Source organism: Canis aureus, chromosome 23 (genome assembly GCF_053574225.1).
Source record: "Canis aureus isolate CA01 chromosome 23, VMU_Caureus_v.1.0, whole genome shotgun sequence".
Classification (NCBI taxonomy): domain Eukaryota; kingdom Metazoa; phylum Chordata; class Mammalia; order Carnivora; family Canidae; genus Canis; species Canis aureus.
In genome coordinates, this window is record NC_135633.1 from 38690225 (window position 1) to 38707026 (window position 16802).

The following is a 16802-nucleotide window of genomic DNA, read 5'->3' on the forward strand; positions in this document are numbered from 1 at the left end:
AAAGCCCTTGGAAGCTGTCTTGAGGCAGGACGTGTGGTCAACTGAAGCCAGAGCAGAGCAGCAAGCAGTCAAAAGGACGCTGTGACAGAAAGGCAGCATGCAGTGAGACTTGGCACCAGGAATCCAAAAGTGAGAGACACTCTGGGAAGGAAGAATCAATAGGACTTCAGGACAGGAGTCGTATGAGGATGAGGAGAAGGCATAGAAGAATTCAACAGAATTCAACCTGCCCTGAGTATCTGGTGGAATAGGTAGGAAGGTGGATTCATCTGAGACAGTTTTAGAATCTTGGAGATGGAGCAGACCCAGAGAGGTGGCAGGCAAGGTGGGCCGCACAAAGGATGGTGGCTCCCAGTAGAGGGGACTGAGGCCCCTGGACGAGGGGAAGCCATGGAATAGTGCAGACAACATCTACTCTATCGGGACCCACGCATCTTTCTCCTTGCAAGACTGGAGCTAATGTTTACAGAAGTGTGGTTAAGAGCACAGAGTTTGGAGCTAGTATGCTCTGATTTGAATCCCAGCTTCGCCACTCACTTGCTCTGTGATCCTGAGCAAGTTTCTTGATTCTGTGCCTCAGTTACAAATTCTGTAAAATGGGCATAGTAATAGCACCTACTTCCGAAAGTTATTAGGAGATACAAAATATATTTTTAAAAAGTGAATATATAGTACTTAGTTCAGTACTTGGCACACAGAAAGTGCTATGACAGGTAGTTAATGTTACAGTTAATGCAAGTGTTAACATAAATAGTACTCTATGCCTTTCGTAAGGCATTTTACATTTGCTATCTCACTGGGTCATCATGGTGATGCTGTAAGGTTACATCTCACCATCTAGATGGAGACCCCCGGGACTCAGAGCAGTTAAATGACTGGCCCACCTTTAGCAGGTGAGCTGACATGAGAGCAGGGCCACCAGCTCATAGCACTGTGCCCACTCTGCTACCACGCTGCCTTTGGAGTCCAGATGGGAGCAAGGACAAGAAGCCAGAATTTCCTTCTTGCACTTATTCTCCATTGACCCTGATATGTTCCATTAATTCAGTCCCCAATTCCTACCCAAAATATACCCCTCTTCTTCCATTCCAACACACAGCCATTTGGGGCATGAGAAAGGAAAGGAGGAGGAAGAGAGAGGAAGAAGGTGGGAGACTTGAGACAGGTGTTCAGGGACATCTCTACCTGGTCAGGCAGAGATGGAGGCCCTGATTTATATCCCCCCCCCAAAAAAAATCCTTCTTCCCAAAGAACCAGGGGCTGTGGGGACCACAGCCTCTGTGTGTGTGTGAGCCACGTTCACCCCTGCTGAGCTTACTCTTAAGCCCCCAGCAGCCTGAGCAGCCACGAGGTTCTGCACCTGCATTCTGCTGGGACATCTGGTCAGCTGGTAGCGTGGGCTAACCGGCAGGTGGTGTGACCTCCCGAAGGGCACCTTAAACACCCGACTTCCCAGCGTTCTCGCTCACAATCGGATCCACTGCTCACCTGTCTCAGAAAAGCTGTAGCTTTTGGCTTGAAATAGATGACCTGTGTATCCTAAAGAAAATTGTCCAAGCAACAAAGGGTGCTGGCAGCATTTTAGTTCCATACCTGAGGCACTGTTTACTATGCACGAAGGCTCAGGTAAGAGAGAGTCGCACTTACGGGCTGGGAAAATGGTTGTGGGTTTTGCGTGTTTGTTTTCTCGGTTTAAAAAAAAGTCAAAGATAGCAGTGTGTGCGTCCGTTGTTGTCTTTCTGGGTAACTTTTTGGCAGGTCCTTTTGAACACTAGCCTTGGCTGGTTCCCCAGGGACAAACTGAAACTCTAACCAATGCTAAGGAACAATGCGAATTAATGGAGACAGACCTCTCCATGGCAGTTCCTCAAGGGTGAGACTATCTTTGCTCCATTCTGGATGTCACCAGGCACTATTAAAAATTTAGGAACTGCCATGGACTTGAGGCATGAAAGCTTTGCAGGTGCCCTCAGTATGTCCCCCAAACTAGAAGGTCTTGGTGACTCGTTGTAGGGTCCCTTTCCTTCTCCTTATTAACATCACAATGATAAACATTGAGGGTTGAGGGTTGCTGAATATTTGTGCTCCCTCCTTGAATCCGTACGTTGAAACCTAGTCCCTAGTGCCACTGGGGGGTGGGCCTTTGGCAGGTAATGAGGTTAAGATAAAGTGGTGAGGGTGGGGCTCTCATGCTGGGAGGAAGAGACTCCAGAGCTCTCCTCTTCACAGGTGCATGCGCATAGGAAAGGCGGTGTGAGCACACAGCGAGAAGGCTACTGTCTGCAAGCCAGGAAGATAGCCCTCACCAGAGGCTGGCCATGCTCCTGATCTCAGACTTTCAGCCTCCAGGACTACAAAAAATAAAATGTCTGTTGGTTAAGCCACTAAGTCTATGGTGTTTTGTTAGGGCAGCCCAAGCTAAGACAGAGCTTTATAAATTTCAGAGAACCTATGCCATTTCCTAGAACAACTCAGTGGTGTTAACCTCATTTCATAGATAAAGAAACAGACTCACAGAAGTCAAGGGAGCAGTGCAAGCTAGTTAAAGAGCAGAGGCAGGATTGGAACTCTGATCTTTTTTATTTTTTCTTTTAAAAATGCTATTTATTTATTTACTCATGAGAAACAAAGAGAGAGAGACAGAGAGGGAGAAGCAGGCTCCATGCAGGGAGTCCGATGTGGGACTCGATCCCAGGACCCTGGGATCACGCCGTGATCCGAAGGCAGACGCTCAACCACTGAGCCACTCAGGTGCCCCGGAACTCTAATCTTTTGACTTGCTTACTTCCCTTCCAGGCTCTTCTGGGGCTCCTTTGTTTAACCAAGTCCCCATGTCTCAGGAAGGCTCAGAGCTAAAGTTCCCACCGTGTCAGGCAGAGGGGGGCAGAGACCATTTACCAGCCATTAGGGTCACAGAGGGGAAGCCTCTATGGGCCCTTGCAGAAGCCTGATGCTTCTGAAGGATGAGAGAACAGGAGGCCGTTCTGTGGCTTGGTTAGGTGTTGGGAGGTCTGGCCTCAGACTTTCTAGGTTTAATTCCCTGTGAGGCCTTAGTGACACCTATTATACTCTCTGTGCCTCAGTTTTTCTCACCTATAAAATGGGCCTGATTCTGGCATTATGGTATTTATCTCTTTGAGAAACAGTCAGAAAGAGGAGGGATCAAGGTCATGGTCTGGATTGGAGAGTGGTGGCTGAGCAGTGCTTGAGCACCGCAGCCAGTACTGGTTCAGGAGGACCATTGTGTGGACGAGAGCCCACGGTGACAACACCCCCCACACCAGCAGACATGTGCCACCTGCAGAGCACCTGCATAGCCACCAGTCCTTCCTCACTCCCCCAACAGCCAGGGTGGCAACAGATGGGGAAACTGAGATTTGGAGAGGGATAAAGCAGTCGTGCAGAACATGTACAACTTTGGGAATCAGAACAGCATGTACTTTTGTTTGCTTTGTATGTAGTCTTTGGCAAGTGACTTAACTTTTCCAATTCTCACTCTCTTGATCCAAAAAAAAAAAACCCAAAATGACTTAATAAAAAACTGCTTCAAAGGGTGTTGTGGGGTTTGAAAGAGAAAGGCATGCTGCAGTGTCCCCTAAAAATGTAGTGACTGTTTCATCTTAAGTGCCTTGCTTATAGTTACAGAGCAGCTGGCAAGCAGCAGCATGAGGTCTAACATTTAGGTTTTCAGATGCCATGAGGCCATGGGAGTGGATCCATGAAGGAAATGAGAAGCTAACGATGTGTGTGGCAAGAATTTGCCATTTGCCCACCACTATTCTTGCATCTTCACAAGGAATAAAAGAAGTATAAAATGGAATCTGAGATAAGCAAAGCATTAGAGAGGTCTGTATCCAGAATCCCCAAAGGGTTTCAAGACCAACACTGACTGGGTCTCACCCACAGCTAATGTCTCCACATACACATTTAGCACATGGACTCATGAGCTCATCAGCCAACAAATACTGGAAAGTATCAGCTACGTGTGTGATGCACCAAGGCAGGCTCCTGGAGCCACTAACACCAATGGAACAGTCACTATCTGGGGGGGACCCCCATCCCCGTGGGTAAGATAGTAACTAAATCATCACAGGAGTATGGTAAGTGCCACACAGACACTCAGGGTAAAGCCTGTGTTTGGTCTGGAGTGGGCAGGCAGGATTTCCAGAGGACGTAACACTGGGGCTGTCAGAACAAAGAGGGGCAAGTGACCGGCAGGCACCAAGACCTGAAGGACAGACAGCCTGGTGGCCTGGTGTGCATGTGAGAACATCAGCGAGGCTGGTGTGGGCAGGCACAGGGCACACACTGAGGATGGGAGGTGAGGAGGGGAGACTGTGAGGCCCCTCCTTGGACACTGTGCCTCGGAGTTGGAACTCTGCAGTATCGGGGAGCAGGAGAAACCACAGGAAGTTTTAAGAAGGGGAGTGTCCGTGTTTCAAAAATCTCATCTGGTGGAGGCCAAAGTAGAATCTGGACTGAAGGCAGGAGAAACTGGAGAAGAGGCAATGAAGGAAGCCACAGACACACAGAGGTGAGAAAAGATGAGATCCTGAACTATGTGTGCATGTGCATGCACACACACACACAGCAGGTTCTCCTTTCACTGACACACCTTGGCATGAATCACACCTGGCTTTTTGTTACCACAGAGGCCTGGCTCTGCCTCCCCAGGGATTACTTGCTAGACCCCTCACATCCTCTTACTTCCCCTCAGTGGTCAGCCCAAATGGCTTTCACTTCCAGACTAATCTCAAGCCCAAGGTCTGAGGTGATTCAGTCCTGCCTGTGAGGCTGTGGTACTGGAAACCTCCTTCCGAATGATGGAGTACCAGGAGCGTGTGTGGGGCTGGACACACACACACACACACACACACAGCACAGCTGGGCAGTGCAGATGGAGAACACCACAGCTGCACTCATTTCTGCAATCAGACCTTTCAGGGAACACGGCAATTACAGCTACCAAGGAAAGAGAAATCAGCATTTACTACTGATTTTTATAAACAAATGCAGAGAAAAAAATCACAACCCACAGCATGCACTGAAGGTAATAGGCAGTATCCACTTTGTTAAAATGAAAAGCTCCTGTTGGAAAGAAGGTGGAAGCTCCTATGGAGTGCAGGGTGTGGGTGGATGATACATTATCTTTCAAATTTCTCGAACTCTTACATGTAATATGATGTCAACATTAGTAAAAGGGTAAAGGAGCTAACTAGCATACACTGGGTACCTACCATGCATCAGATGCTGGGTAAGCAAGCTTGCACTTTAGATTTACGTTACCTCTTTTTTAATGCTGAAAATGATCTTAGAAGGTTGGAATTATTAGCTTCGGCTTGCAGAAAGGAAATTTGGGGAGAGAAAGATCAAGTAGCCTATCTAAGATCACACAAGGCAAGGGCAGGATACAAGCCCATGTCCCTCTACAAACTCTAAAGCCTGAGTTCCTCCTATTGCTCTCCACTGCTTACCTCCTCACGGAGTTGTGAATGGCTCTGCCTCCCCAGCTGGCTGGAAAGTTCCTGAGGAAGTCACCCTCATGGTGCCCTTTCCTATCTCTACAGAATGTCAGCTTGGAAGGAGCCTTGGAAGCAATCAATTCCTGACTTCCAGAAACAGAAGCTGGAGCTGGGTGTGGATCATGTCCCCAGGCCCCACAGCCGCTTAGATACTCGGGTTCACAGCTTGGGGCACTTCTCCCCCTAACCAGCATTCACCTTGCTGTTTCGGCCTGAGGTTTCCTGTCTCAGGAGTCAGTGCTTTCCCACAAACGTTTGTTATTCTTGTATTTGTTTTTTTAATAATGAGATTTCTATTCTCATTTAAGTCTAAAAAGGAGCTGGGGAGGGAACAATGCCTTTTCCTCTAGCAGATCTACTCAATGGGAAGGCATGACCTGAGTCTTCCCCAAGTACATAATCTTCCACATGAGCCTACAAGAGAATGAGTAAGAAATGATTAAATCACAGCAAAATGGTTTAATTTACAATCATCGCTCAGTGTCTTGAAACATAAACCTCCCACCCAAATATTTGTCCCAAGGATAAACATCTTCTCCACATGTTGCCATAATCAAACCCTGCTGGGACACAAGCATACATCTAAGCTCCCGTATCCTGGATGTAAATGGTGACTTCCGTAAGAAGGACACGGAGGACACCCTTGTGTGGTGTTCAAATCCTAGAATCCTAGACTTGAGCTTTCTATTGTGTCTGGACTCAAAGCTGATCTTTCCTCAAAGGAAAAAAAGAACTTGTAAACTCTGTCATGCTGATCTCAGTGATGTCTTGCACAGAAATCCCCTCTATTTTCTACTGCCTAAAACACTCAAGGGCACGAGAACGAAGCTCCACATTAAAGCATGAACCTCAAGGTGAAAGAAATGTGAATATTCTTTCAAATTAAGCTATAAACACAGCTTTGCTCTAAGAGTCATGTGATTCAAAGTCTCCACGATGGGCAGAGAGTGGCAATACAGTCCTTTGATCACATTGGGTGCTGGTGGGTGATGGGAGGCAGGTGGGTTAGTGGAGGTGGAGGAGAAGCAGGTAAGTGGACCTGATGGAGTCAGACCCCACCTCTGGGTGTGTGATCTGAACATCTACCACTGGGCAGAGAGAGTGGATGTGAGGCCAGAACTGACCTTTGGCCTCAAGGTCAAACCACAGCCCCCTATAGCTTTCTGCCCTAGTTTCTACCATTCCCTTACTAGTAAGAAGGGGGTACAGTGAAATGATAACAATTTGAGAGGTCCTTGCTAATGGAAGAAGAGACAACAAAAACAAGACTGAGGGACAGCCTTCTGGTGCTTAGACAAGACTCTTGCAAGGACAGCTCTGGTACACTGGCTCCTGCAACTGGGGAATTCAGGCTTGGCGGAGCTCCACAGAGCATATTAGCTTCTGGTACTAAAGGCAACCATGGTATGGAAACCAAAGAGAGTATGGGATTTCCCAAAACTAGAGGGCCTCTGGGTCTTATTTCTTGAACCTTGGGGGGTGGGGAGGGCTGACATCCTTCAAGCTGCAGCTGTGCAGGACAACTGCCATGGTACGCAGGGGTAAGTGGCTGTGAGCCCAGTACTGGGGCAACAGTGTTAGCCTGTGACTACCATGTGCTCAAAGGACACCTCCTGGGACCTCAGGCTTCCTGCACCCACTCACTGGGCCCTCTGCAGCCATCCAGCCCCATCTGGCTTTCTTAAGAAGCTGCCTCATCTCTTCAGAGGTTCCCAGACTCACCAAAATGGTAATGCTTCAGAGGCAGCCAGCAGTCACTCATACCAACCTTGAACTCTCCCACCTCATCTATCAGGGACCTCGATCCTCATTTTTCTCTCTTCACTTCTCTTCCTGTCTGTCACATTCTTCCTTCAATTATGGTCTTCAACAAGACCCACGACTCAATTCTCCTTGGCCTCTACCACTGGCCCACCTCCTCACTTGGGTTCTTTTCTCTCCTTCCTGGTTTGATGTCTCTCCTGCTGATACTTGGGGATACATCCCTTCCTTTCACCTCAGCCCTAGGATCTCACCTCCAGGATAAGGGCCTCCACACTTGAGCACTTAGTTCTGAAGGGAAGAAATGGGGAAGAGAGGATTTCTGACTCCCAGAGGCTAACACCATCATGCTCAACATTCGGAAAGTCAATCAGGCACACATAACCTGATCTCTGTTTCACCGAGGTTAATGAAAGGCATGTTAGTACATCTCAAGAGAATGAACAAATATGTATCTAAATTAAGTATAATTTTTAGTAACCCTTAGGCAACTCTAATGAGCTGAATACCATGTCCTGACACCAAGGAAAGAAGGAGAAAGGAGGAGAAAAGTCTTACTTTGTATGGAAAACAAGAAAGCAACAGTAAAATTAACAAAACGGTTTAAGGCAGAAATAGAATTATAACACAAACACCCAAGAAAAGTACATCAGAAGGCATTGTTCTACCAAAGATGCTAATGTAGCACTTCCTCTCTGAGTGGGTTGATGGGAACTCCACTTCAGAGGCAAAACCAATGAAATGAATGCTTCCCCTGTGGAATGCAGAGAACTAAGAGTCCCTCAGATCTATAAACCATCAGCTAAGTGGATGCAAATGTGTTTACAGCCTTCCTTCTTTGAAGCTACAATATTATGAAATGTTTACAGTGTTAGGCCCCATTATAAAAATTCACCCCTTTGAAGAGGAAGTGAATTAAAGACAGCCACTGCAGTGATACTACCCAGTGAGTTGCTCAAGATCAAAGTCTGGAGAACCCATGGTGTAAAACCAAAGATCTTTTACAATTTTGCGAGAACTGTAAGACCATTAGCCTCCCAGGAATTTTCATTCTGGAAAGCTTGTTTTCATCATTGGACTTTCTATGATGTTCATAGTTTCGAGCTTACAGTCATAGCATGTGACAGATGGCTTTGCCCAGATGACACCAAAGAATGTAGGAAAAACAAGAGTTGGTTCGCTGTGGTATCCGTGCTGCTTCTTCTAAAACTTCACCTCCTTAAAAATCTTTAAATAGCTTTCTACCTAGACAAGTGACTGATGCTGGGTGGAATTAGACCAAAAAAAAAAAAATCATTCCTATAAACTTCTGACTTTCTATTTTCCTTCTCCAGGAATCATGGTCCATAAAGACAAACCAGGACTCAGCAAAGGGAAAGACAAGCTAAAATTCATTCCAATGGAGAATGTGACAACATTTTCCCCAGGGAGGGCCAAATTTGTGAAAGGTTCATATTGCATGACCTCAAATCCTTATTTCTATTCCACCTAAGTCTTCTCAAAAACAAACAAAAACAAAACAGAGGAAGGAAATTCTCATCTAGAAAATACACTTTCCAAACTATGAATATTCTTTCCACTTTCAATGTAGGGAGTTGTTGTTTTTCCAGGGGACTGAAGGAAAACATGGAAGAAAAAAGAAGGCCCTCCTGTAGGTATTAAATACCTATTAAAAACTCCTGTAGGTATTAAAATAGAGTCTTGCCTAGTCTTTGTTGTAGGGGGAGGGCAGCGATGCCAGTTACTGCATGGGATTAACTGTAATGATAAAAATGCCAGCTAAGGTGACAATGTTCTCAGCAAGTCAGTATCTTCTCTCCACTTTGGGAGATAAGATTATAACCAAAATATTGCCTTGTGAGAACAGAATCAGAGCAAGGATGGTTAGTTAGATAAAGGCCAGTCACACCAATATTCAGAACACAACACTTAAAATAAAGCAAGCTCAAGTCAGTAATTCCTCACGTTTTCCCCGGTGCCAAAGTACTCCTTAAAGAATTTCATGTTTTGAGAAATCTTGTACTTGGAATAATTTTCCAACTCTTAAGACATACAACGTTTAAGCCAAGCAGAATTTCTGATCCTGGTATAAGATAACTAGTATTAATAGTTTTACTCTGTTTAATTCTAGGCAAAGACAAAGGACTATAATATTCTGATTAAGCTATGTAAATTCATGATGGATAAATATTAAGTTTCCATTTGTTTTTCTGGGATACTAACAATAAATCTTGGACTCCTACTGCTATTATGGAACTCAAGGAATTCTGGAATGGATCCAGTCTTCTGCTTCCTTGGCATATCTCACATCTGTGGCCACCTCACCATCACCCTATCAGACTCTCCTATTCTCCCATCTGGGAATGAATTCCTTCTTAACTAGTCTCCCTAACTCTGCTCTTGTGCCCTCCCTGTCACCAGTGATCTGCCTACGGCTGGAATCCCACAGTGTCACATTCCAGTGTCCCCTTCCCTTCAGAACTAAGGTCAAACTCTTCAGACAGGCAAGGAGCAGCCCCAGACCTCCATCCATGGCTGACCTCTGCCTTGCTCTCCAGCCTCAACACCCCACACACTCTGTCCTTCAGAATCACCTGCACTTCTTCACATGCCACGCTGCCATTTTGCCATAGTTTCTTGGGACACTGTTCCCTCTCCGTGTCCACCAGGCATCCCTATTTATAGGCATTATCTTTTAGATATGCTTTTAGATTAGAATATTTTTTAGATATTCGCACTGAGACACCAGGAAAAATTAAGTAGTTACCTCAGGAGAGAGGTCAGAGCAGATTTCCCTTTTTACTTCATGTAACACATTATTTATGTAATCTAATATAAGGATGAAAAGTCATCCGTTTTATGAAACTTCACCCTTCTTTCTCCCTACCAAGGTAAAAATTACTTGGACATTACTAATAACATATTTTAATAAAACCTACTATACTGCATTACATTTATGAGTCCACAAGTCTGTTTCTTCCTCTGAACTCTCAGTTCCTTGAGTGCAAGGATCACGACGGAGTCAGCTCATTATTTTTCAAACCCAACACAGTGCCTGGAACACAAAAGGTGCTCAATAGGTGTTTTTTGTTTGTTTGTTTTTAATAAACCGGTGAACAGTCTCAGAGGATCTAGACTGATCCCTTCATTGCTGCCCTTCATTGTCTAAGAGGCCATGGGCAACTCACTTGGGTTCTCTGTGCCCTGGTCTCCCCCCTATAAAACAAAGCCTGTCTTAGAAGGTTTTTGTGGGAATCCAAAGAGATGACCCACCAGGAAGCACCTCATAAGCTCCAAAGGTAAAATATCAACCTTCTATTTCCTTATTACCACGAGGCATGCTGAGGTAATAGGAGGTACATACAATATTATATACATATCCTATGTATTGCATTACATAGGAGGTAATGCAATAAACAGTGTTAGTAGCTGCATGGAGGGTAGGTGGCATGCCAGGAGAAAGGGCAGGATTGAGTCCTGGAGAAGCTGACGGAGAAGAACACAGGGTCATGTCCCATCCATTGCACCTACAAACTCAATTTCCAATCCAGCCACTTCTCTCCTGTGCCCTGCCACCCCCCATGTGCCAGCCCCATCTTTCTTAGCTCCCACTGCTTCGATAGCCCTGACTGGTCTTCCTGCTTCTACTCTGGCCCTCCAACCTGTTCTCCACAGAGAAAGCTTTCATTAACATAAATCCAATCATATCACTTCCTTGCTTAGAACCATTGAAGAGGGGATCTCTGGGTGGCACAGCGGTTTGGCGCCTGCCTTTGGCCCACGGCGCGATCCTGGAGACCCGGGATCGAATCCCACGTCGGGCTCCCCGTGCATGGAGCCTGCTTCTCCCTCTGCCTGTGTCTCTGCCTCTCTCTCTCTGTGTGACTATCATAAATAAATAAACATTTATAAAAAAAAGAAAAAAAAGAACCATTGAAGAGTGTCCTGCTGTACAGGGAACGAAACTTGGCACACAGACTTCATGGCCCTGCATGCTCTGGCCCCCAAGGCCTCTCCACCCTGATTTTAGGCAATCCCCCCCCCCCCCAATCTCTGCTCTTACTCATCACAATCCCACTGGAGTGCATGTTGTCAGTGCTCAGAACCTGCCAGGCCAAGCTGCTTGCTGACTCTAGACTCTGCAAGTGCTGTGCCCTCTGCCAAAACACTCTTACCCTGGTTTCCCCTCCGACTGCCTCCTCTCTCTTGGATACCTTCTCAAATATTATCCCTTCACTGAAGTCAACCCTCTGTTGTTTCCTCATACTGTACCCTGTTCATTTCATCTCTACCACTAATAACCGCCTGTATACTTTTGTTTCCTTGTGATCTTTCTCATTAGAGAGCTACACGAAAAGTTTACCTTCTTCACAATTTCTTCCCTGCTTGGCAATAATATATGCAAAGCATCTAAAGGAGTTCCTGGCAGAGTAGGCATTACGTAAGTGTTTATTGTTATTATTTCTAATATTGATATTCTAACAATTATGAGTCCCAGAGGAGGCAGCTGACTCAATGTCCAGTGGACTGTTAGAAGGTCAGCAAAGGAACAGCTGAGGATGCTTAAGCCTCCAGCCCAGGCTGGTTCCTGGAGGCAAGACTGTCCCTCTGCTCGGCAGGCCCTCCCTCCCATCGCCCCCTGGCAGGCAGCCCGACCTGCACCCATGCCATCATCTCCCACAGGCATAGCCAGGCAGCTCCTGAGGCTCCTGATATGGGAGGAGAAGCTGCTGCCAGCTTCTGGAGTGTGGCAACAGTGGAAATCTTTCAGCTCTGATGGGCGGATTTCAAAGCCTGTTTCTAAAAATGGCTGTTAATAGGTTTTTTTCCACACCATCTATATCTGTGCCTGCCTTATCAGGCGGCAACAACATTGCTATTCACTGTCCTGAAGCCTGAAAAGATTTTACTAGTCAAAACAAATAATCACAGGGTGGCAAAGACCAAAAATAAAAGAGATAAGAAGGGAGAGCACAATGTGAGGGTAAGCTTTCTGTCAAATGCTTTGTCTTCACAATCATGTTCCTGCAGTGAAAAACACAAAATCTGAAATGAAGGTGGGAGTCAAGAGCAAGTCTAGTCTTCAGAAATGGACACCAGAGGAATGACAGCAGGAGATGTGTAAACAGATGGTTAGATTTGCAACATATGACAATGTTTAATATTAAAGCATCTCCTTTCCATGGAGAGACTCGAAGGCACACCACGTAAGTTGAAGAGGCTGATTTAGGTACTATTTTAGGAGGGCAGGCAAAGTGCTACCTTTCAAAGGCAGCAAACCTAAGGGATGGACACCATCCAACAAGGGCCAGAGTCACCCTCCCCAGTCACTTTGTGGGCAGGGCATCTGGGCCTCTGAAGACTTACCTGTAAAATTATGGTGACGTGTTAGGATCTTATCTGCTCAAAGAGGGAAGGCTGGACAAGATGACCTATTAATAATCTTTCGAGAAATGCTCATCCTGAGTCTAACAGAAGGAGGATGCTCATTTAAAATATTTTTTATGCAAGTATTTATTAATCACTCACAGCAGAGTGTATGTGGACTATAGGACCCTCTGACATTGCCTGCCCAGTCTGGCTGCCAGCTCGGTGAACTGCACCATGCCCAATTTATCCAGATTCGAAGCAACATTTTAACTTTTATGTTCAACTCCCCTAGCCAACATTCTCTTGTCTTGCTGTCTTGGTACCATAATCTCATGAGACTGGGAGTGCTATAGTGATAGACAGAAAGAGACATGATACACAGGCTGGCAGATAAACAGATCAGTTAAATTTGGATTTGTTTTTGAAAGTCAGTTTTTGAATCCTTGGTTAGAATGTGCCAAAATGTTGGGACAAAATCTCGAGATTCCTGCATGGGATGACAGTGGCCACTCCCTTCGACCCTAGTTTCAACTTCCGTAAGTATCAGCTCTTCAAATGGACCCTTGAGTTTTCTGCTGCTACAGACATTTTTATTCAAGTTTCTTTTGGACAAACATCTAGATCATCCAGCCTAAGCTCCATCAAATAAAGGGAAATTATCATAAAGTCTCCACCCAACGTGCCTCCTCCCTGACTCATTCCCCTCTTATCAAACCTCTGCCAAAACTGGATGTATCCATGCCGATGGAAAATGGTTTGGATCTCTTGATCATCCCTTCTCCTTGGGACTGGATGCTCTAAAAGGGCAGGTCCACACCCTACAGTGTGATGCCTTGTGTTAGGAATGGAGCAGAGGCTTCAGAGACATGGACTGACTGAGAATTAACCAAGTACTTACAATGTGCTTGACATACATTATTTCATTTCATCATTAGAGCACCTTCTGAAGTAGGTATATTTTATTACCATGTCTATTCCCCGATGAAAAACTGAGGCTTCAAGAAATTAAGTAGCTTTCCAAGGTCCCAAATCTAGTGAATGACAGAGCTGGCACTGGAACCTTGGGTTTTTCTGACTCCGAATCCCTAGATCATAGCCGGTGTGCTCTGCTGTGTACAACCTGGTCACAGGCCATGCCCTGGGGAGGCCACACACAATTGATTTGAACTGACTACTTTCCTTCAACCTCCAAAACCCTTTTTTTTTTTTTTTTTTATTGGTGTTCAATTTACTAACATACAGAATAACCCCCAGTGCCCGTCACCCATTCACTCCCACCCCCCGCCCTCCTCCCCTTCCAACACCCCTAGTTCGTTTCCCAGAGTTAGCAGTCTTTACGTTCTGTCTCCCTTTCTGATATTTCCCACACATTTCTTCCCCCTTCCCTTATATTCCCTTTCACTATTATTTATATTCCCCAAATGATTAAGCTGTTGTTAGTTACAGCAGGCCTAAAGCTAATGTCATTAAAGCAGTCTCAAGGACAAGAATAAATAATCTCACCACAAAGGTGCTGTTCTTTAGATGAAGTGCATCTGACAGAGAATCGTAGCAGAAGACTCTCTTAAAGCAATGGATTCCTGAGACTTTTATGACCAGAATAAAAGATTTCTCATAGCTTTCAAAATCTTCCAACTCCCATGGAGAATCAGAATATAATTTCTATTGTCACCATCTTTTTAGAAGAGATGGAGTTATATATTATCAGTCTTCACCATAGTGGTTTCTGATCTGTCCAAGAGGGAAGGTGAAAGTGATTCATGGAACCAAGTGCTCCAGAGGGTACACTACGAAGAAGCCATCATAGCAGCCGGCCATGCAATGCCTCAAACGTGGTCCTGGCTCTGAAGATGACATCAAGATGGAGACACTCATGAATACTATAAATGTATACTGAGACCAAATGTGGAAAAGAGCCGTGACTACATAAGCTAAGTGCCAAAGGGGTGTAAAGAATGAATGAGCCACTTCTATGTGGCATTTTAAGGAAAGCAGTATGGCAGAGGCGGCCCTGGGGAGCACTAGTCCCTATGTGCCTCTCATTACACTGACCTACTGAATGGCTCTACCTGCTTACTAACTGGTTCTACCAGCACCCCTCTGACACCATAGGCTCCTTGAAGGCAAAAGAAGTGTTGTATTCACCACTGGGTTTCCACTGCCTAAAAAATAATAAATCATGAGCAAATGTCAATTGAATAAATTTGATGAACAAATGAGTCTTGGGAGAATTGCACACATTTAAAGGGTGAAGAGAAGGTATCTAGTGATCCTTAAAGTTCTCTCCAACTCTCTGGGTCTGACCTAACAGAGCCAATGGAAGTGACAGCAGTCCATCAAAAGCCCACAACAGGAGCATCAGATTACATGCACCAGTGTCAAGTGAGAGGGCACTTGCAGCCTGGAAGTGTCTGTGCGTCATAGTAGGGGAAGATGTGGACCTACGACCAGATGGCCTGGGTTCAAGATCCAGCTCTGCCACTATAACCTGCATTACCTTGGGCAAGTTAGCTAACCTAACTAACCTCCTTGTGCCTCAGTTTCCTCATCTGTAATATAGCAGTGTAATTCAGAACGTTGTGGTATGATATGAAATGAGTTAATGCATAGAAATTGCTTGAAACAATTCTGGGCACATTGTATGTCTTAAAAAAAAAAAAAGTGCTAGCTCATATTACTTGAATTCCCCCCACAAGGCATTCCACTAGGGAAGGAGATTTGGTATCGTAGGTATCTGGCTTGGAAAACTCAACACCCCCTTCAGAAACCAGAGAAAGAGGGAACAGAGACTGTCTACTGTGAGTGGAGACCAAGTTCCACTTTAGACACGAAGGCACTTGGCTTCCTTTCTCCTGTTGGGAAAGTCATGGAACACCTCAGTAACTCAAGGGTGACTCCCTCCTTCTGTTTTCTGAAAGGGCAAAACAAAACAAAGGAACTAGCTGAGCCTGCCCCCTCCAGAGTTCCACACCTTGGGGGAGTATGTTTCAGGACCAATTGTGCTACGGGCTTCATGTAGATCTACTACCCAACAACAGTGCAGAATCCAGACAAAATGCTTAAAAAAAAAAATTCTCAAGTTGCTAATCATTCAATTCAATTCTATAGTCCCTCTAGCTTTCAATAAAACCTTTAAAAGCAAATGGAGCTTTGATTTTCTCTTATTCAAGTTCCTCAAAGCTGAGGATCTTTCCATCAAAAAATCCCTCTCCTCAAATGACTGGGTATTTACTGTGTCCTTTTGGTCAGAACTGTGCTGTAATCAGGCTGCCAGGCAACCATTTGGGTACAGAATGAATGCGTGCTTTTAACCGCTGACCTCAGCACCCCAACAGTAGGATATTCCTCAGATTTTCATCACACCGTCATAGAGCATCTTTTGTGCTCTGCATCAGAGAGGCAGTCAGACACCACCCCAAAGGATTTCCCAATGTACTTTGTACACATCAAAGTGAAGGTTTGGAAGTGGACTATAAGTCCATGTCTTTGCAAACAAAGGTACAGCACATTACTGATCCCTTTGCGATGGCCATACAAATGAAAGGCCTTTTTCTCCCTTCTCACTACAGAACTGGCATTCGGAAAGAAGAGAGTAGATGGTAAAAGAAACCTTTGGTGGAAATGACAAAAATTCAAAGTAAAATAAAGCCAGAACCCCAGAGCCTACAAAAGTCCAAGAGGATCAAGAGAAACTGGAAATGAGGATGAGCCCAAAAAAGGATCCACAGACACTCCATATTGACAGCTCAGAGTGAGACTGCCTTAGATGCCAGCTGGCCCAAGTCTAAGCCAGACAACATGTATTTCTGTATGGGATATGCCCCCAGTGTCACTATTTCCATGATCTAGATATTACTATTTACAATCATTTTTAGAACAGGTGGCAGCATTCCTGTGTTAACATTTTATTACATGAAACTCAACATATTGCCTCTAGAAGATAACTAATGACATGCAGGCAAACCTTGAAAGAAGACTGTTTTACTGGGTTTCCACAGAATAAGAATGCAGAGATGTGGCAGAGATGGGTCAACTTCCAAAAGTTAGTCTGAATGTTATTTACTTGCTCTAGTAATCTACAATCCAGGTAGAGGTGATCGTGGGCATATCAACACTACAGAGGGAGGCCCTGAGGGGAGGAGAGGCATC

At 45.2% G+C, this 16802-nt stretch overlaps 1 protein-coding gene and 1 long non-coding RNA gene across 2 annotated transcripts in view; one reads left to right on the forward strand and one right to left on the reverse strand.

The window, feature by feature from the left end:
• ME3 (malic enzyme 3) overlaps positions 1 to 16802 on the reverse strand; it is a 186601-nt gene that overhangs the window by 162403 nt on the left and 7396 nt on the right. The gene's annotated exons all lie outside the window — the stretch shown is intronic.
• Positions 1091 to 2384, forward strand: LOC144295024 (uncharacterized). Its single transcript, XR_013362370.1, has 2 exons — positions 1091 to 1626; positions 2230 to 2384. It is a non-coding gene; the product is annotated as an uncharacterized LOC144295024 (long non-coding RNA).